Genomic DNA, 21,283 nt, shown 5'->3' with positions numbered 1-21,283 from the left:
ACAACACCCGCACCAACAAGATAGCCCCCTGCATCACCGCAGAACTTCAGACCCCCAAACGAGAATGCTGGAAAACTGAGAAAGCCTGGCACCAAGAACCATCAGTGAGCAACTTCTCTGCCCACAAATCAGCCATGCACAAACATCACCAGCTCATCCAGACCACCAAAAGATCCTTCTACAAAGAGCGCAAAGACAACAACGCACACAACAGCAAGGAACTTTTCACCATCATCAAAGAACTCACAAAACCCAAATCCTGCGGCATCAACCCTCCACACTTGCAAGACCTCTACAACTCCCTCTCCAGCTACTTCCACCGCAAGATTGCAGACATACACGAAAGCTTCATAACGCCGTCACCCACCATCACCACCCGACACTGCCAACCCCACAGCACCCTGCCGCACCAACGTACTGAGCACCTGGACCCCCGCCAACGATGAAGAAACCAGTAAAACCATGAGCACCATCCACTCAGGCTCTCCAACAGACCCATGCCCCCACCACGTCTTCAACAAGGCTAGCCAAATCATCGCTCCCCAGCCCCGGTCCATCATCAACAGCTCCTTCGAGACTGCCACCTTCCCAGATATTTGAAAACATGCTGAAGTCAACGCCTTCCTCAAAAAACACAAAGCAGGCCCGAAGACCTCATAAACTACCGACCTATCTCTCTACTCCCGAAGCTCATAGAGAAAATAGTCAACAAACAACTGTCCCGCTTCCTGGAGGACAACAACATACTCGACGTCTCCCAGGCTGGATTTTACAAAAACCACAGCACTGAGACCACCTTCATCACTTGCACTGACAACATCAGGACCAAACTTGACAAGGGTGAAACCGTTGCCCTCATCCTTCTCGACCTCTCTGCAGCCTTCGACACCGTATGCCACAAAACCCTTCGCACACGCCTCTTCGATGCCGGAATTCACCACAAAGCCCTGGACTGGCTCACCTCCTTCCTCTTGGAAAGAACCCAAAGAGTTTGCCTCCTTACATTCCGGTCTAAAGCCACCAAGACCATATGTGGAGTCCCCCAAGGATCCTCACTCAGCCTCACCCTCTGCAATAACAACATGGCTCTGCTCGCCAGCATCGTCCGCCCTGACAGCCTCAACATCATTTCCTACTCTGATGACACCCAGCTCATCCTCTCCCTCATGAGGAACCCCTCTACCGCCAAGAACAACCTCAACGCCGGACTCCTCGCCATCGCTAATTGGATGACAGCAAGCCACCTCAAGCTGAACTCAGGAAAAACCGAGATCATCATCTTCAACCCCAACAAGACAGCATAGAATGACTCATGGTGGCCTTTCACCCTAGGACCACCCCTGACACCCACCATCCAAGCATGCATTCTTGGCTTCATACTAGACTTGTCTCTTTCCATGACTCAGCAAGTCAACGCCATATCATCCTCTTGCTTCAACACCCTCCGTATGCCACGCAAGACCTTCAAGTGGATTCCAATAGAAACCAGAAGAATGGTCACCCACGCCCTCGTCCACAGCAGACTGGACTACGGCAATGCCCTCTACGCGGGGATCACAGCCAAGCTTCAGAGAAAACTCCAGCGCATCCAGAACGCCGCCGCACGCCTCATCCTCACCCTCCCCGCCACAAGCACATCTCCTCCGCCCACCTCAGATCTCTACACTGGCTGCCCATCAACAAAAGGATCTTCTTCAAAATCCTTATCCATGCTCACAAATCCCTCCACGACACTGGACCGGCCTACCTTAATGAATGACTTAACTTCCACATCCCGACCCGCTAGCTCGGCTCCGCCAACCTCACCCTCGCAACAGTCACCCGCATCCAACCCACCACCTCCGGCAGCAGATCCTTCTCCCACCTCTCCGCCAAAACCTTGAACTCCCTCACCACCAACCTACGCAAGATCCAGGACCTCCTAGCCTTCAGAAAGCACCTCAAAACATGGCTCTTCGAGCAGTAGCGTCCACCCCTCCACCCCCTGTGCCTTGAGACCCTACCGGGTGAGTAGCGCACTTAGCAAATTATTGATTTGATTTGATTGATTTGATTTGATTTGAAATATCTCTCTATTCTGTTCTCCCAAATGTCTCTTGATAAAAATGGTACCACACTTGTGCGGGTAGGATTACACATGGATACATCATATTTTTTCACTCAAAACGGACGTGTTTTTTGCAAAGTGGGTAGCTGTGGGTTGTGGGCCCTGGCTCAGCAGGCACCTAGGGAACCCTAGCAAACCTGTACTTTAAAAAAAATTAGACATGTAAGGATATTCAGGATGGGGTGACGTGTGGGATGCAAACTTCAAACGTAGAATAAAAACACATTTCCTTGCATTTTTGTGATGGAAAGTTCTGGAATCTGTGGGAAGCCACAAACTTCCTTCAATCCATCATTCCCCTTAGTCTTCTGATAAAATTGGTACCTCACTTGTTTGGGTAGGCCCAGTGCCCGCAACAGGAAACGGCCCAAAACACAACAAGGATACATCGCCTTTTTCCACTCACAATGGACCCATATTTAGCAACGTGGGTAGCTGTGGATTTTTTCCATAGCTCAGCCGGCACCTAAGGCAACACAGCAGACCTGTTCATTTCTGAAAACTATACACCCAGGGGAATCCCACATCAACCTCTAAGTACACAATGGTTGGGAGTTACAGTCGCATACCTGGCAAAAGGAAATAGTCAACTGTGACATATATTTTCAATGCAAAATATAATATGACCTTGCAGTGTTCTTAAAAATCCATAGGGAAATGCCCACATGTTGTATTGCAACATACATATCTAGCACATACCACCCTTATTGGGGGGGGCTATAGTGCTTCCCTACATGGGTAGCATGCTGTGTAGTTGTTAGAGTGTTGCCCCTGTTTTGTTCCTGTGTGGGAAGTGGTCCAATGTCATGCATGAGGACCACTGACAGTGCAGTTATGGTGTTATGGGACAAATCGTTTAGCAGTGTGATAGATGAAGACGTATTAAAGACAGGCACACAGGTAATGGTTTTCAGTAAGCTGGTAGATTTGAGCAACTCTGCAGGCCACTTCATGGTATCTCTTATTTTCATTGTCAACTTAGCCAATTACTGCACTGGGTTGTCCATTCTGAGATATTTTTTTAACGTTTATGACTGAGCAGACACAGGTTGGCTGAAGTAATGGATAAGACATCTGCAGGGATTGAATTTTTTACTTTCATGCCATAACTGATTGCTATTTGTAAGATGTCAAAAGCTTCATAGTATGTATCTAGTTGTGACATGCAGTGGTGGACTAAATCAAAGTCTTTCATTGCCAGTGGCACATGACAGATCCCTTCAGTCATTTCTTGCCTGTTCAGTTGGTTATGGGTGTTCTATTGCTCTGGACTAATATATATTACCGGGTGATGGACATGACCTGTTGCAGTTTTGTCTGCGTGAGTGTCAAGCAGTATAAGGAAATTAATTTAATGTCTGCACGGGCAACAATGGACTGCCCAACTGCTGAGTGCCATGGTATTAGTATTAGTGTGGATTATGGGGGTCATCACAACAAACCGCTGTGCGGCCGCCAATGCGGCCGCACTCCCGCGGTCCCCATTACAACATCCCCGCTGGGCCGGCGGGCGCAAACCTAGTTTACGCCCGCCGGCCCAGCGGGGATGCGGCCGCAACATAGGAGCCGGCTCCTAATGGAGCCGGCGGTGTTGCGGCCGTGCGACGGGAGCAGTAGCACCCATCGCGCTTTTCACTGTCTGCTATGCAGACAGTGAAAAGCTGCACGGGCCTTGTTAGGGGGCCCCTGCACTGCTCATGCCAGTGGCATGGGCAGTGCAGGGGCCCCCAGGGGCCCAGGACTCCCCTTACCGCCAGCCTCTTCCTGGCGGTGCAAACCACCAGAAACAGGCTGGCGGTAGGGGAGTCATAATCCCCAGGGCAGCGCTGCTTGCAGCGCTGCCCTGGCGGATTATCGCCGCCGGGGCTAAAACGGCGGGAAACCGCCAGCCCTGGCGGTGCGACCGCGGCGCTACGGCCGCTGTCAAAATACGCCGGGAGGCACCACCAGCCTGTTGGCGGTGCTCCAGTCGTTTTGGCCCTGTGGTTGTAATACCGCCAGGGTCATAGTGACCACCTATATATTGTTACGTGACCCCCAGTGGCTATGGGTTGATTATCTTCAATATGAATGAATAAAAGAAAAATACTTTTACAAAGAATTAACTATGGAACTATGTGGCATATGATTTAACTTGAGAACATGTGAATTTCTTTTTTGATAACAATAGATACAAATGTGTGCTGGGTCTTGTTTTCAATGGATTATACATTGTATTGTGAAGTAATTGTATTTATATAGCACTTACTTCCCCTGAAGAGGTAGTATAGTGCTTTATCCAGGCAGCACACTGCTCCAGAACTCAGAATTGGTACAATTTTTAAAGGGGTTAAAAACATACAATGCATTTACACCAGTTTAAATTAATAGGACTTAGGTATGATTTTATGTGAAGTCATGCATTGGTTGGCGACATCTCTCTACGGGAGATTAGCTATTGTTATGTTGCAGGGGTATGACTTTTAAAATGGAGACTGTGATCTTTGAAATGAGGTGTCCGCATTTTGCAGAAATAAAGTAACAGCAACCAAGGCAAAAGTGCATTTGACTTAATGTAGGCTGTGCTTAGTGAGAGGAGGCATGCAGCTGATGGAAAGGAAGAAAGGAATCATTTGAAAAGTACAGGACAGTTGACAATCTGAAGTTTTAGTCAAAGTCAGTTTTTATGCAGGGTTTTTAGGGATATTGTGGAGGCCTTTTGAGACAGCACACAAACCTGCAGAAAGAAATAACATTATTTGCATCTGTTGCAATATCATTGTTGGGCATTAGAACACTAGTGCGCACTCCATCACCCATAGGTAAATAAAATGAATATAAATATGGTTTCATTTTCCCATAAATTAAATATAAAAAAGTGTAAAACAGGAATGTTCTACTTTAAATATTTTTTTGGGAGATGTTCTTCCCCTTTCCATCTCATGATCAGAACAGTATGAATGAGAACAGAGTCCGTTTTAGTGACTTTGTGTGAGGTGATGCTTCTTAGGGTAGGTGGACCAGGGACTGCCTAAGATCTGGAGGACACAAAACATAGGCACAACGAAGTGTAAGATATTGCATCTGGCTCTCATCCAGACTTCCTGTAGAAGTAAGCAGACATGCAAATGAAAGACCCTGCCTAGAAACGTCTTCATCTGAACAATGGAAGCTGCAGTCCCATCCTCCACACTTACCATCTACTAAACCTGGAGTCCTTGCAAAATCAAGTAAGTGCGGTCTCCTTCCAGCTGGCCCTATTATTAGTTTCCCGATGTTTCTGCCCGCTGGCCCAGCGGGAAACGCACAACATTGACCCGGCTCGTAATACTGTCGGCGGCAATGCTGTTGTGCGTCGGGTGCACCAGCACCGGTCGTGCAAATCACTGTCTGCAAAGCTGACATGAAGGGTCTGGCCAGGGGCAACCACCGTGTAAACACTGGCGAAGAGACGAGTTGTAATCCCCAAGGCAGTACTGCTTGCTGCGCTGAAGCACCGTTAGACCTTTGGCCGGTGGAAAGTGGCAGTGCCGGCAGTCCAACCATGGCACGCTCTACACGGTCATAAGGTCATAAGGTCACGGTCACACAACCATCTGAAGACCACCAGCTTCATAATGAGGGCCTAAATGTGTGTTTGACAGCATGCCTTAATGCATTAAGTGTCATGAGTCTCATGTACAACCAAGTAGAGAAATATTTCAAAGTACGTCCTTGTGTGGAGACCGAGGTGAAAAACAATTATTCTTACCATATTTTTTATTATTAAGTGGTGTTTCAGGGCATACAGAAGAAATGGGCAAATCATGTGGAAAGGTACTTTAACCTCTGAAGCTAAATCACAAACAAAACTGAAAGCTCCATTGAAACAAGTCTGCAGGTGCAGATGCAACATTTATTTTAGTTCAATAATAGCCACTTATGAATCATTGAAGTTCTAAAGCTAACAATGGGCTCCGGGTTGAAATGTTGTCTAGTGGCAGAGTTCTTGCATGTAAGATTAGGAGATTCAGCACATTCTATATCAACACCTTCTCTTTGAAGTTGCAACAACAGATCGGAGGCCATGCTCATGCATGTTGCTGGGTGAGTGTAAAAAAGCTTGAGTGACATAGGCCAGTATCAAGTACAAGTTCTCTGGTAAGGAGGTGCACCTTGGTATTTTAATTGGGCACAATATTGGAGTGTCTTCTGAGTTAGCGATGACAGAACCCTTTTTATTCCTGATGGACTCCATAGAACTGTGACGCAAGGGTTAGGGTGTGGTGAATAGATTTCATGTTTAGAATTTTGGGTTTGAGGTTACACTCAGAGGAATTCAGAGATGTAAGACAAAGCTCGGTGTGTGGTGTATTCATTTACTAGTACTCAGTCTAGGGAGGAAGCTGCAACTGGCGAGGAGATAGGGATACGTAACCCAAAGACCAACAGTGCTTTCCTAGAGAGTTTGCTGTGGTCCAGAAAACTGGTTGTGCATGCCATAAATGCCTGAGTGGGAGTGACTATCAACATTTGGCATATGTGGAGTCAAAGCACCACTCCAGCCAGTCCAAAGCTTTCAAAGAAGATGAAGGCCTTACAGAGAAATGTGTGTATTGTTGGCCACAAACCTGCTGAGGAGGCTGTGAAAGAGGTACCGTGACACAATGCAACACAGAATTATAAGACATATGGATCAATAATGTTAAAGGCAGCGATCACCAGTTTCAGAGAAGCACAAGAGGCAGCAACAGCTGAGTGCACAGAAGCACTAAAAGCAGTGATAGCTCAATATGAAGAAATGCTGAAGGCAATGAAAACCAGATCCATTACATTCAATGCAAAGAGGTCAGAAGGATGGACAATCCGTGCCAGAAACAAAACCGCTACTCACCTCTAAAGAAGCAGAGAGAAGTGGTAGCAAGCGGCTAGTGCTTGATGAAGGTGCCACAACAAGTGGGCAACAGACGTGGTCAGAATAAGCTCCATTCTCTACAGTAGAAAGCTCCACAGGGTATGATGCTGCTTCATTCTTGAAAGCAACGCCTCCCTTCGATATCGCCAAAAACCAAAACCTTGGTGACTGATGGCCTGCCTAGATAGAAACTTTTGATGATTTCATTGATGCACTTGAAGAAACAGATAACAAAAATATTATCAAATATCTTAAGAATCTTGCCGGTGAAGGAGTAAAAGAAGTAGTAAAGAAAATACCACATGTTGGTGAAGTCGCATACTATCAAATCAAAGACTTGCTAAATCTTAAGTTCAATCCAATACACAATGTTGACTATGGAAGAGATATTTTCAGTCAGAAAAGACAGAGAGCTGGTGAAAAACAATCAATAAATTTGTTGAAAGACTTCATGCGCTCATCAAACATTATGAGTTCAAGGAATTCAATGATGAAAAAGCCATTATAGATAGTTGTTTGTCAGATTCATTCAGGTGACAAATGCTAAGACAGACACTTAGGGCCTGATTTAGAGTATGGTGGATGGGTTACTCTGTCACAAACGTGACAGATATCCCATCCACAATATTACAATTTCCTTAGGATATAATGAGATCGTATTAAGGAGGACAGGATATCCTTCACATTTGTGATGGAGTAACCCATCGCCAAACTCTAAATCAGGCCCTTAGTATGGAGCGAGAACCCATGGGTGCCATAGCTGAAGAATGTGCAGAACAACATGCTGCTGACATGGAGGCTGGTGGTACCCACAGTTCGTCTATCATGAACATGAAAATTAAGCAGAAACACAAGGCTGAAGGACACAAAGTGATGTCCCCCCAAAAAAATAAACTGTGCTTCAGAAGTGGATTTTCCTTTTCACAGGAAAGTTAATTTCCTGCCATTGGACAAGTATGCAAGGGCTGTGAGAAAGAGGGCCATTTTGTAATAGCTAGCAAGGTGAAGGAAAGACAAAGAGCTGGATTTAGATCTTGGGGATAATGATCCCGCTGTCGATTTTCTGTCAGAGTTCCTGTCTGCCTACTAGGTGGTCCACCTGCTCTATTTAGATGTTGGAGTTTCATAGACGAGACTGCCGACAAACCAATGTCACAGCTATGATTGTCCACTGATGTCAACAGTGTCATAGGCAAAAACGGCTGGAGGCCGGACTCCAACCATTTTTACCATTGAGTCAATCATGATGTGCCTTCCCACTGATGCAACTGTAGCAGCTAAACCTCCACATCTGAGTTGGCGCGTTGGGAGGGATAAAAGGACGAAACACACTTTTTTTCAGTCTTTTTTATTTCCTACCTCTATGCACCCGGTCACACAAGTCCTGCTGTTGCTGCTGCTCCTGGACCAAGATGAAAATCAACCCGTCAACACAGGAACAGAAGGTAAGTCACTGTTTAACTTGTCATCCTTGAAATGGCCTCTGTAGTTTAGCACTGGACTTGAGCATGTTTAACAAATACATGCAAGCAATAATACTATGATGTGCAATGCACTTGTTTAATGTCGTAGTTGAAAAAATGTTTAAAAACACACCTTGAGATATTAGTAACACTCACCAATCTGGTACTAACTGCCTTCATGGCAATGGACACCTACACCAAAAGTCACAGCAATCCCAAATATAAATTTTCCCTGAACAACCATACACTTTACATAAACACTATAATTAATAGGAACAATACAAATCCATCATAATGTAGCAATTGCACTACAAAATGCTGCAAGGGGGTGTACACAGGATGTACAGCCAATCTTACATCTAAACTGGAAACACGTCAGAGACGTATGAAGGTCGCTTGTCCCCTTGGTTAGTGCAATTTATGACAAGAATTAGATGTTATTTAACTGTAAAGGATTATGGGGGTCATTCTGACCCCAGCGGGCGGCGGGAGCCGCCCGCCTGGAGGGAACCGCCAGAAGACCGTACCGCGGTCAAAAGACCGCAGCGGTCATTCTGGGTTTCCCACTGGGCTGGCGGGCGACCGCCAAAAGGCCGCCCGCCAGCCCAGTGGGAAACACCCCTCCATGAGGATGCCGGCTCCGAATGGAGCCGGCGGAGTGGAGGATGTGCGACGGGTGCAGTGGCACCCGTCGCGTATTTCAGTGTCTGCAAAGCAGACACTGAAATACAAAGTGGGGCCCTCTTACGGGGGCCCCTGCAGTGCCCATGCCATTGGCATGGGCACTGCAGGGGCCCCCAGGGGCCCCACGACACCCCTCACCGCCATCCTGTTCCTGGCGGGCGGAACAGGATGGCGGTGAGGGGGTCGGAATCCCCATGGAGGCGCAGGGCGGATTCCCATGGGCAGCGGAAAGTACACCGGTACACCGCCGGCTTTCCGCTTCTGGCCGCGGCTGTACCGCCGCGGTCAGAATGCCCAGCGGAGCACCGCCAGCCGGTTTTTACCGCCGGGGTCAGAATGACCCCCTATATTCCCTCTATAATCCATATGTGCATATTATTGACACATCATGCTAAAAAAACACACATGCCTTCTCCAGTCACAATCACAGAAACACATACATTTTAGTGTAAGTGTCCAGTAACATGATGAATGCTTGCACCAAAATTAACATGTCCATCACAAATATACAACACTAATGTATGCATTTAAAATATATATAAAGTATACATCTTGTGCTTGACACTGTCACAAATGAGAGTAATTGCATGGCACACACATGGCACACAGCAAACAATTAGTAACAATTCAAAAATAAGGCCAGGATAAAGGTATTCTCAAATGAAATTGTTTTTATATGAATGAGATAACTCTCTCACAACTTTTTTTAGAGCTTTTTTCCAAAAGAAACAGCAAAGACTCTAGGCCATAAAGTCCAAAGTTAGGGTTGCATGTCCATAACGTTCCTCCTATTTGCAGTGCCAAAATAAACCTTCTCTTGAAGGGGCATCTATGGGACAGAGAGCAGGAACCTCAATGATGTTACTTGGGAGGTGTGGTCCTTGAGTTTGGGAGGGGCGGGTTTGGATTTTGGAGGGGTGGGTTTGGCTTTGAAATGGGTGGGTTGAGATGTAGAAGGGATAGGTTGAGGTGCAGAAGGTGTTCCCAGATGTTTGGGTGGGGAGGTCTGGGATGAAGAAGAGATCAGGTCTTCCTGAGGAAAAGAGGTAAGATGTTTTGGAGGGAGATGAGGTTGAGAGGTAGAGGGAGTGGCAGTGCCTGTTGTACATGTGTCTGTTGATGGTGTGAGTGCCTGAGGTGTATGTTTTGCTTTGTGGTTTTTACTGGGTGTCTGTTGTGCGGGTGAGTGTGGGCATTTGTGTATAGTATGCGTGGGAGTGTATTTTGTCTGCTGTGGAGGTGCTATATGTGGCTGTGGTGCCGGTGGATGTTCTGGTGAATGTGTGTGTCATGGTGGGTGTCATGTCTGTAGCTGTGGTGGTGGTGGGTTTTTGTGTTGTGGTGGGTGTGGTGTCTGTGGGTATGCCAGTAGTGAGTGCAGATGTGTGTGTTGGGGTGGGTGTGGTATCTGTGTGTATGCAAGTGGTTGTGGTGGGTGTCTGCATGTGAGCGTGTTCATGCTGTGTTTCTTGCTGTGTTTGTGTTTATGTGATGATGTGCTGCATGTGTGTGTTTGAATAGGTGTGCGTAAAGGTGTGTGTGTGCTCTGGATCGGGCTGGAAAGAGGGAAGCTGAGGTCAATGAGGAGGCCAGACCCTGGAATGACAGCTGTAGGCCAGACATGGCACTGTGAATGCCATCCAGGTAAGCTAACATCCGTGTCATCTAACCACTAAGCCCTTGGATGGCATTCAGTATTGCGGTCTGGCCTACAGCAATAGGCTGCAGTAGATCAATAGCCTCCCCATTGAGCGCAGCATGGGAGACAGGGCCGGGGAGAGGTGCCTGCAGCAATGGTGATGCCACCCTATTAGGGGAGTGGCTATGGTCTACTGGGGGGAGGAGCAAGAGGGAGGGAGGGTATGAAAATGTGGGTGGTGGACAACAATGTAGGTGGAATAGTCACACCAGGGTCCTCCACCACTAGGGACCAGTCATCTGTGGAGGCCTCCAAAGATGATGTGGAGTCACTTGTGGCCTCCACATCAATCCCCTCACCATCCGTGGCACTGGGTCCCTCATTGTTGGTGGTGTCTGCACCAGGACGACATTGCCCAGCTTCTTCACTGTCGATGTGTCTGATGTTGCCTTTGTCTCGCATAGCTAATGCTGAAAAAACAGATACAACTGTTTTGAACAGACACATGACTGCATGCAAAAAAGGGACCTGCATTTTTTCCATGTGATGACATGCCCTATTTGAGAATTTGGTCAGGTGTGATGCTCCATTACAAATGTGAGCAGGTAATGTAGGCCTATTACAGCTGACATGGCATATTAAGCAATTATGAGACTGTTCATATTTCAGATTTTACATTGGTAAATTGGTATTATGAAAATATGATCATGAGCATCTGCAACAAAAAAGAAACGTGCACAATAGCATCATTCCTTGTCTGAAATATGTTAGAAATATGTTTTAATACCAAAATTCAATTATTCTCATGAAGACAGTAGAGGATTGACATGAGGCCTCAGTCCTTCCCAAATGTGCATATAGCCAGTCTGTGTCAACCAACATGAATTTTCATGCCAGACTGTATTGATTGAAACAGACTGGAATTAGTCCACGTTGGTGACAGAGTTACACATACCTCAAATTACATATAAGTGTCCTTATTTATGTCTAGATGAGAAAGCAATGATTGTGAGAAAAGTAATACTTAAAAGGACAAATGCAGACGGAATGTTCCGTCACATAGATGTTGGAGCATCCCATCTTAATGAGTCAATCTCAGGCCCAAACCACGTCTCTTTTGGAAAGGTGGAAATGTTTTTGTTTTGTTTTTAAGTGGTTTAGGAATGTATCCAGATCCAATTGTATTTACCCACAGACAGGGGTAAATGGTACAAGAAAATTACTGCACATGTGATGGTATATGTCAAACATCACCCCAGAAAAGGAGCACAAATTGGAGTTGTGAGCTCAATATTGTGCTCACTCTGCACCTGGTTAAGGTCCCAGATCTCTCTTAGGTCCTGGTTCATCACATCTTGGGACTGTTGTATTGCTCCCAAGACTCGGTTAATAGTGATCTGGGTGACAATGATGCCAGTAGCTCACTTTTCTGGCCCACTGATTCCCTTCCATGTTGCCTATCCCCAACTACTCTGTGCCCTTTAGGCAATGTGGCCAATCCCACTGGATCCTGGCACAACTGGAGGTGGTGGTGGTTGCTCAAAAGTAGCCAGGACTCGGGGCACCAGATGGGAGTTGTGTTCCTTTGGACGCAGGAAGTAGAGGTATCCATATGTGTAGTTGTGGCAGCTGGGGTGAGAGGTGTAGGTGTGGGTTGAGTGTGACTCACAGGGGCTGTCTGCCCAGATAGACCAGATAAACCAGGCATCCCCTCATTATCCGGACTTGCAGGAGCGATGTCCTCGCTGAAGGCCCGATCCTGGCCTGGAGAGGAGGTGTCTTTGGTTGCAGACAGTGGTCCACTGGCCCTGGGTGTTGGTCCTAATATGAATTACAAAATAAAAAGACTTTAATGGTCTGTGTTGTATCTCAAATCTGTCTTCAGCTACAGTTGACACAACCTAAAGAAATGAAAAAATATGATTAATAGGATGTTGAGGTCTTTGTGTGATTTTTCACCGTTTTCCTCATGCAGGTTAATTTATACAGAGACACACTTCAGTAACAATGATGGGAAGATGTCCTGAAATGTAAAATGTTATTTAGGATGTGTACATTCCATGTACCAGACATGGAACTCAACACAGTAGAGAGGCGTTTTCAGAGCTGAGCCATTTCAACACCTAGCAGCCTCAAAAACAAAAAATGGTACAATTTATTGGATTAAATGGCAATTGTCTTCATACAAACATTGCAAAGCAAACTGTGCATCAATAATACTTACAATAAGCATTCCACAGAACATGATTGGAAACCTTTGAATATACACACTATGGGCCCGATTCACAAAGGTAAACTTAGACTTTTGCTCTAAATTTGACCAAACATATGCGTTTACAAGTTGGAAATTTACAAAGGGCATTTACAAGGACTATCCTTAGGTCCGCAATCGGCAATCCACCCGAGTGCGGATCTAAAGATAATACTCGGAAATGCCCTTTGTAAATTCCCAAAGTCGTAAATGTGGACATTTGGTCTAATTTTTGACCAAATGTATAACTTTACCTTTGTAAATCGGGCCCTATGATTTCTGCAAGCAAGTAGATAAATCCAATGGAGTTACAATAGTCGAACAGCATACCGTATCAACATAGCAGATTAAACTTGATACATACATGAAATGGTGAATGACAACTATGTGAAGCTTTGTCTTTTGTGCATATGTGGAAGGAAAGGAAGGTTGGTCAACATCCCATTGCACCATTGTTTTGCAATGACAAAAGAGGGGCATCATGGTTGCTGTAGTCATTTGTAAACATTATTGCTAATACATGTGAAAAAGTTTGTAACACATACCTACATAAATGAATACAGTGCATAGGCCACAATACCAGGTATAAGAACTATAACTTTATGTGCATGTTAGAAAGGAGGCCTCTAGTTGGCAGTCAGTTTTCACCCTGTCCAAGTAGGGACCCTCATTCTAGTCAGGGTAAAGGAGATACACAGCTCAGATAACCCCTACTTACTCCCTTGGTAGCTTGGCACAAGCAGTCAGGCTTACCTCAGAGACAATGTGTAAAGTATCTGTACCAACACACACAGTAATACACAGTGAAAACATCACAAATGGACTCCGCACCAGTTTAGAAAAATAGTCAATACTTATCTAAATCAAACAGGACCAACACGACAAAAATCCAACAAACACAGGAAAATATATGAATTTTTAAAGTAAAAAAGAGTCTTATTCCATAGTAATCAATGGAGGAATTTGTTTTGGCACAAGGTATGTAGGATGCATCAAAAGATAAAGCTGCAAGGTTGACGGTGCATCAGAAAAGCAAGCAATGTGTTGATTCCTTACTCAAAAGTGAGGCCATGCGTCAATTCTTTACTTGCACCGGAAGCTGTGCATCAATTCTTTACTCGCAAGGGAGACCGCGTGCCGATTCCTGGTGCGCAGACTCGGTTTCGTGTGGTGATGTTTGCAGCTTTTGACACCCAGGATTTAAAAATCAAGTCTACCAAAAGATGTATTTTCAAATTGTGAGTTCAGAGACCCCCAAACTCCATTTCTCTATCTGCTACCAATGGGAAACTGAACTTACAAGATACTCAAAGCAGTCCCCACGTTAACATATGGGAGAGATAGGTCTTGCAATAGTGAAAACAAATTTGGCAGTATTTCACTATCAGGACATGTAAAACATGCCAGTGCATGTCCTGCCTTTTAAATTCACTGCACCCTGCCCACAGGGCTACCTAGAACCTACCTTCAGGGTAACTTACATCTAGTAAAAGGAAACGTTTGGGCCTAGCAAGTAGATACACTTGGCAGGTCAAATTGGCAGTGCAAAACTGCATACACAGACACTGCAGTGGCAGGTCTGAGACATATTTACAGGGCTCATGTAGGTGGCACAATCAGTGTGGCAGTCCCACTGGTAGTATTTGATTTACAAGCACCCATGGGCACCTATAGAGTACTTTACTAGGGATTCCCAGTAAATCAAATGTGTCAATCATGGAAAACCAATTACCAAAATGCTTTAGACAGAGAGCACTTGCACTTCAGCACTGGTTAGCAGTGGTGAAGTGCCCAGAGTATCAAAACCAGGAAAAACGAATTACAGCACAGGGTCAAAAAATAGGGGGTTAGAAGCAAAAAGTACAGGGAAACCATGCTAAGAGCTGCCAGGATTAACATGTGTACCCTCCAGTTGAAAGTGTGGAGAACGACCCAACCCCTTGGGAGTTCTCATCACTAAGGTGGAAAAACCTGGAAAGACCATCAGCATTAGTGTGCTCTGTTCCAGGGCGATGCTCCACCGTAAAGTTCATTACCTGTAAGGAGCTGGACCACCTCAACAGTTTAGGATTTCCACCCCTCATCTGCAATAGCCATCTGAGGGGCCTGTGGTCTGTCTGAACCCAGAAGTGAGTCTTAGCTTCTTCAGTGCCTAGACAACAGCAAAAGTTTCCCTTTATATTGTACTCTACTTCTGTTCCCTGGGAAGTAACCTCCTAATGGTGAAGGCTACAGGTTGATCTAGGCCCTCTTCATTCAGCTGTGAGAGCACAGCTCCCACACCATACTCTGAAGCATTTGTCTGAACAACAAACTCTTTGGAAAGGTCAGGAGCCTTGAGCATGGGTGCTGTGTACATGCCATCTTCAAGGTGTCAAACGCAGTCTGGCATACCTCTGTCCAGATCACCTGATGTGGCTGCTTCTTGGCAGTCAGCCCTGTCAAGGGAGCAACAATGGATCCATACCCCTTGACAAATGTCCTGTAATATCCAGTGAGTCCTAAGAAGGCCCTCACCTCAGTCTGGGACTTGGGGGCTGCCCAAGCCAGAATGGTGTCAATCTTTGTCTGCAGGGGTGCCATCTGGCCGCTCCCTACCTGGTGTCCTAAGTACTCCACAGACCCCTGCCCTATTTGGCACCTACTGGCCTTAGTAGTGAGGCCTGCACTCTACAGGGCCTTCAACACTTCCTGGAGGTCAGGCAAGTGACCCTCCCAGCTGGAGATGAAGACAAGCAATGTCATCTAGGTAGACAGCACTGAAGTTCTCCACCGAGCCAGGACCAGGTTGACCAGCCTCTATAATGTGGCAATTCAACAAAGGGCATAACACAAAACTGGTAATGCCCCTCTGGTATTGAGAATGCAGACCTCTGTGTGCCCCCTTGGTTAACGTAATCTACCAGTACCCCGACGTCAGATCCAATGCGCTAAGGAACTTGTTAGCTCTCAACCGGTCAATTAGCTCATCAGTTCGGGGATGAGGTGGGCGTCAGTCCTGGTGATGGCACTGAGCACCCGGTAGTCAACACAGAGCCTAAGTTCTGGTGTAACACCAGGTGGAGCAGCCTTGGTGAGCAGAACAACAGGGCTGGACCAAGGGCTGTTAAAGTGCTCAATCACTCATAACTCCAGCATCTTAGAAACTTCCTCCTTCATGATGTTGTTTTTCATTTTGTCAGTTAACCTGTAAGTCTTGTGCTTAACAGGCAGACTGCCCCCACATCAATGTTATGGGTACACCAGTAGGTGACCACAGGGGTAAGTGAGAAAATGGAGGCAAACTGTCCCAACAACTGGAGACAGTCGCTCTGCTGATCTAGGATCAGAGCAGACAAGAGGTTTACACCCTCTACTGACCCATCCTGCTCTTTAGAGGGCAGGGGGTCGGGGAGAGGTTCACTCTCCTCTTCCGCCCCCTCATCTGTAACCAAGAGCATGATCAACTCAGACCTCTCAAAATGTAGTTTGAGGCGGTTCACGTGTAATACCTTTGAAGGGTTTCTGGGAGTTTGCATGTCCACTGTGTAGGTTGCATCACTTTTGTGCTCCTTCACCTCAAATGGTCCAGACCAACAGTCTTGGAGAGCATGGGGATCTATAGGCACCATCACCCACACCTGCTGGGCATACTGAAACTCAAACAAAGTGGTATTCTGGTCATACCAGCGTTTCATATCTTCCTGGCTAGCCTCCAGATTCTCTTGGGTGAGTTTTTAGAAGGGGGCTGTCTGGTTCCTGAAGACCAGCATGTAACTGAATACATCCTGAGGGGGCTTCTTAGGAGCTTGCTCCCAGCCCTCCTTTACCAAACTTAGGGGCCTTCTGACAGGGTGCCCATACAGAAGTTCAAAAGGGCTGAAGCCAGCCCCCTTCTGTGGTACTGACGTGTAAGCAAACAACAGGCATGGTAGCAAGACATCTCACTTCTGCCTTCATGTACAGCAAAATGAAATTGGTACCCCGGTCAGATAACAACTCCTTGTTCAAACCCACACGGGTAAGGAACCCCATCGGTGCCCTGGCCGCTGTGGATGCAGTCACTGTCCTCAGGGGAATAGCTTCTGGGTGGCATGGTCCACCAAGACCAGGCATACCTGTTGGCCATTGCTGTCTTGGGATCCAGAGGCCCCACAATGTCAAGACCCACCCGCTGAAAAGGGTTGCTCATGACAGGAAAAGGTTGAAGAGGAGCCTTGCACCTCTTCCCAGATTTACCACTCGCCTGGCAGGTCTGACAAGTCCTGCAGAATGCATCTGAGTTTTTACTCATTTGAGGCCAATAAAAGTGGGTGACAAGCATGTCAAAGGTCTTGCCCTACCCCAAAGATCCTGCCAGTGGCACATCATGAGCCAGACCCAGTAGGAAGGCTCTGAAACACTGTGGTACCTTCAGCACACGGGCAGCCCCAGCCTCAGCAACCTTAGGCTCACTATACAGGAGATCATTCTCCCAGTAAACCAGGTGAGTTCCAGAGGTTTCACCAACTGCCTGGGCCTGTTTCCAGAGACTCTCAAGGTTGGGGCATGCTTTCTGCTCTGCACAGAACTCTTCCCTGGTAGAGGCCTCTTCCTGCTGCCAATGGGTCAGGTCAGGCAGGTCCCACAGTTCAGCCACATCTTCCCCTGTAGGTTCTAGGGTCACCCCCCTCAAGTTTAGCCTCCTCTCGGACCGTGGGAATCTCAGGAGTGAGTTTCCCATGCCCCTTGCTCCTTCCTTTCCTGGCAGGCACCTGGGCCACTGTTTCAGCCTCCAGGTCCCCCTGACTACACTCTCTGGCGGCCACGGACCGTGTGGTCATGCACGCCCACTCTGGCAATCCCAACATTTCCAAATGGGACCTGAGCTCTACCTCCTTCCAGGCTGAATGCTCTAGGTTATTCCCCAGAAGACAGTCAACAGGCATAGATGGACTCACAGCTACCCTCAAGTAACGTTAGACACCCTCCCCCCATTCAAAGGGCACCTGAGCTGCCAAGCATTGACGGTACAACTTGGTGGACCACATTAGTGGTTACCTGCGCTTGAGACAACAGATGATAGTGGACTATTGTCATACTGGCTTCTGTGTCTCTAAGACTCTCCACCCACCCCCTAGTTATAGTCACCCACTGCCTGTACTTCTTTGTTTTATCAGGCATGCAGATTCTCTGGACCACCTCACCCAGGGAGACAAGGGTTAACTGAGCTAGCTCCCCACCACTAACTGGGGACAACTCCTCCCCAAGTGCTACATTGGCCACCCCAAGTGACTGCCCACCAGTGGGGGATTATGCCCACATAGGACACTTGGGACTCCTTGTCATGTGCCCTTCCTGACCACAGGAATGGGTCCCTTCCCTGCAGGCTTACCTGAAGGGAACAAACTCTTCTTCTCAACAGAGGGGTGGAAATCTTTACCCTTGGAACTAATTTGGGGCTGGTTAGAGAACTCCTTTTATCCTTGTCCCCCACTTTCTTCTTTTGTTGTGGACCCTGCCCACCCTTGGCGGAATCTCCCCAGCACAACTGCTTGTGGACCGTGGTACTCACCCAATGGTCCACCTCTTGAGCTTCCTGGGTTCAGCAAGCCTGCTGTCAATCAAATGCTGCACAGCTCTGTAAAACACAGACTAGACAAGTGCTCCCATACAAATAAATTGTCCAGCCCTATGTAATCTCTTACCTCACTGCCCTTCACCCAACCATCCAGTGCTCTGCAAAATTAATCCACACATTCAAACCAGGTCTGGGAATCCAGGTTCCTAGTCTCCCTGAACTTTTTCCTGTGCATTTCTGGTGTCAGGCCATACCTAGTGATGAGGGCATCCTGCATGTTAGAGTAGGTGAGCCCACTACCTGTCCTTAGTGCTAACAAGGTGCCCCTCCCCTCTGCTGTGACGTAGTTACACAGCACCCCCAAACTCCCTCAGGGATCCCGTGCATGTGGAGAGCTGCCTCATAACCCTGACACAACCTGTGGATGGCATCCTTCTTAGAGTACTCTTTCCCTACACTCTTGGGAAGGTACACTCTCCTTTCAGACTGCACTGAAGAAATGCTGCCACCATCTGTGCTAGACCTGGTACTGCAATCCAGCTCCTTCAAGCTCCTGAGCTAAATGCATTTTCTCCCTTTCCAAAGCAATTCACTCTTTTTCCATAGAAATGTTGTCTTTCTCTTCATCACTTCTCATCCTAGCCACATCCAGCTGAAGCTCCCTTTCATACTGTAGCTTGAGCCTCTGCATTTCCAGTGGGTCTATCCTTTAGAAGAAACATTGCTGCCTTCCCTGGAGGCCCTACCTCCAGACAGACATTGGTTATCCAACAAATAATCATGGATTATCCACACCCCACACCCCCAGCGACATTATCCTCCTTTGCTTCCAGCCAGGCCCTCAGCACATTTTGAAGCTTCTCCTTTTATTAGGACATTTGATCTCTCTGCAGGACGTTTTGAGCTGAGGCACTGTATAGGTCTCCAGCCTCTCCTGCTTAAACACTACTTCTACAGCTCCAAGTGATGGCTCGCCAAACTGAGACATGATTGTAAGTAAGGTTCAACAAAGGTGCAAAGTTTCAGAAGGCAAGGGTAATCAAAAAAGGAAATCCAAGAGAAAAAATCAGTATGTGGTTATGTAATGGTCTGAAAAAAAGCAGTAGTGTAAACCAATCACTGTATGTGAAGTACAAATACAAGTTTCATCCTCACTACTGATCACCAAATGTTGGAAAGGGGGCCTCTAGTTGGCAGTCAGTTTGCACCTTGTCCAAGTAGGGACCCTCACTCTAGTCAGGGTAAGTGAGAAACACAGCACAGATAACTCCTGCTCCCACCCTGGTAGCTTGGGATAAGCAGTCAGGCTTCTCTCAGAGGCAATGTGTAAAGTATTTGTACCAATACACACAGTAACACAGTGAAAGCATCACAAATGGACTCCACACCAGTTGAGAAAAATAGTCAATATTTATCTAAATCAAACAAGACCAAAACGACAAAAATCCGACATAAACAGGCAAAGATATGATTTTTTAAATTGAAAAGACTCTTACTCTATGGAAATCAATGGAGGTATGTGTTTTAACATAAAGCACCTAGTATGCATCAAAAGTAAAGCCTCAAGGGCGACAGTGCATCAGAAAAGCAAGCAATGCATTGATTCATTATTCGCAAGTGAAGGCGCGCGTCAATTCTTTACTCGCACCAGAGGTTGTGCATCAATTCCGGGTGCGCAGCCTCGGGTCCGTGCTGCGATGTTCACACATTTTGATGGCCAGGATCCGTGCATGGAAATTTCAGACAGGCTGTGCGAAGAGTCCGCATTGAGAACAGGCACTGCGTTATTTCTCCAGCCTCGAGGCAGGCGCTGTGTTGAATTTTCAGCCCAGGGCGCGCAGTGCATTGATTTTTCTGACACCCACACAGCGGTGTGTGGATTTTCCCCTTCAGGTTACCAGTTTATACTCCTAAGGGCCCAGGGACTGAATTTGGCACCACTTAGAAAGTCAGGACTCCCATCCAAGAGCACTGGTAGATGAAGTCTTTGATGTCCCTGAGACTTCAGAACAGGGGGAAAGCTCAGTCCAAGCCCTTGGAGAAACTTGACAAGCAGGTTTTCAGAAAGCAAAGTCAAGTCCTTTCCCTCTTAAGGCAGAAGTAGCAGCAGCAGGCCAGCACAGCAAAGCAACAGGCAGAGTGGCAGGTTCGCCTCAAGCATCAAGCTCTTCTCCTTGGCAGAGGTTTCTCTTGATCCAGAAGTAATCTAAAAGTCTGGGGGTTGGATCCACTACTTACACTACTTTCTTCCTTTGAAGTAGGCAAACCTCAAAGGAAAATCTCCGTTGTTCACGTTATCCTGCCTTGCCCAGGCCTGGCCCCAGACACAATTCAGGGGGTTTGAGCCTGCATTAACTACTTACGTGGGTGGCACAATCAGTGCGGCAGGCCCACTAGAAGCATTTGATTTACAGGCCCTGGGCACCCATCGTGCACTTTATTAAGGGCTTACCAGTAAATCAAATGTGCCAATCCTGGAAAGCCAATTACCAATATGCTTTAGCCAGAGAGCACTTGCACTTTAGCACTGGTTAGCAGTGATAAAGTGCACAGAGTATCAAAACCAGCAACAATGAATTACAGCACAGGGTCCAAAAACAGGGGTTGAGAAGCAAAAAAGTACAAGGAAACCACGCCAAGAGCTGCCAGGTCTAACAGTGCATTTGGATAGAGCTTCTTAACTGTTTTTTTAAGTAAAACAACCTACATTGATATTCAGCAAAGGGC

The sequence above is a fragment of the Pleurodeles waltl genome, chromosome 6, assembly GCF_031143425.1.
Source record: "Pleurodeles waltl isolate 20211129_DDA chromosome 6, aPleWal1.hap1.20221129, whole genome shotgun sequence".
NCBI classification, from domain to species: domain Eukaryota; kingdom Metazoa; phylum Chordata; class Amphibia; order Caudata; family Salamandridae; genus Pleurodeles; species Pleurodeles waltl.
Note: the sequence above shows the minus strand (reverse complement) of the source record.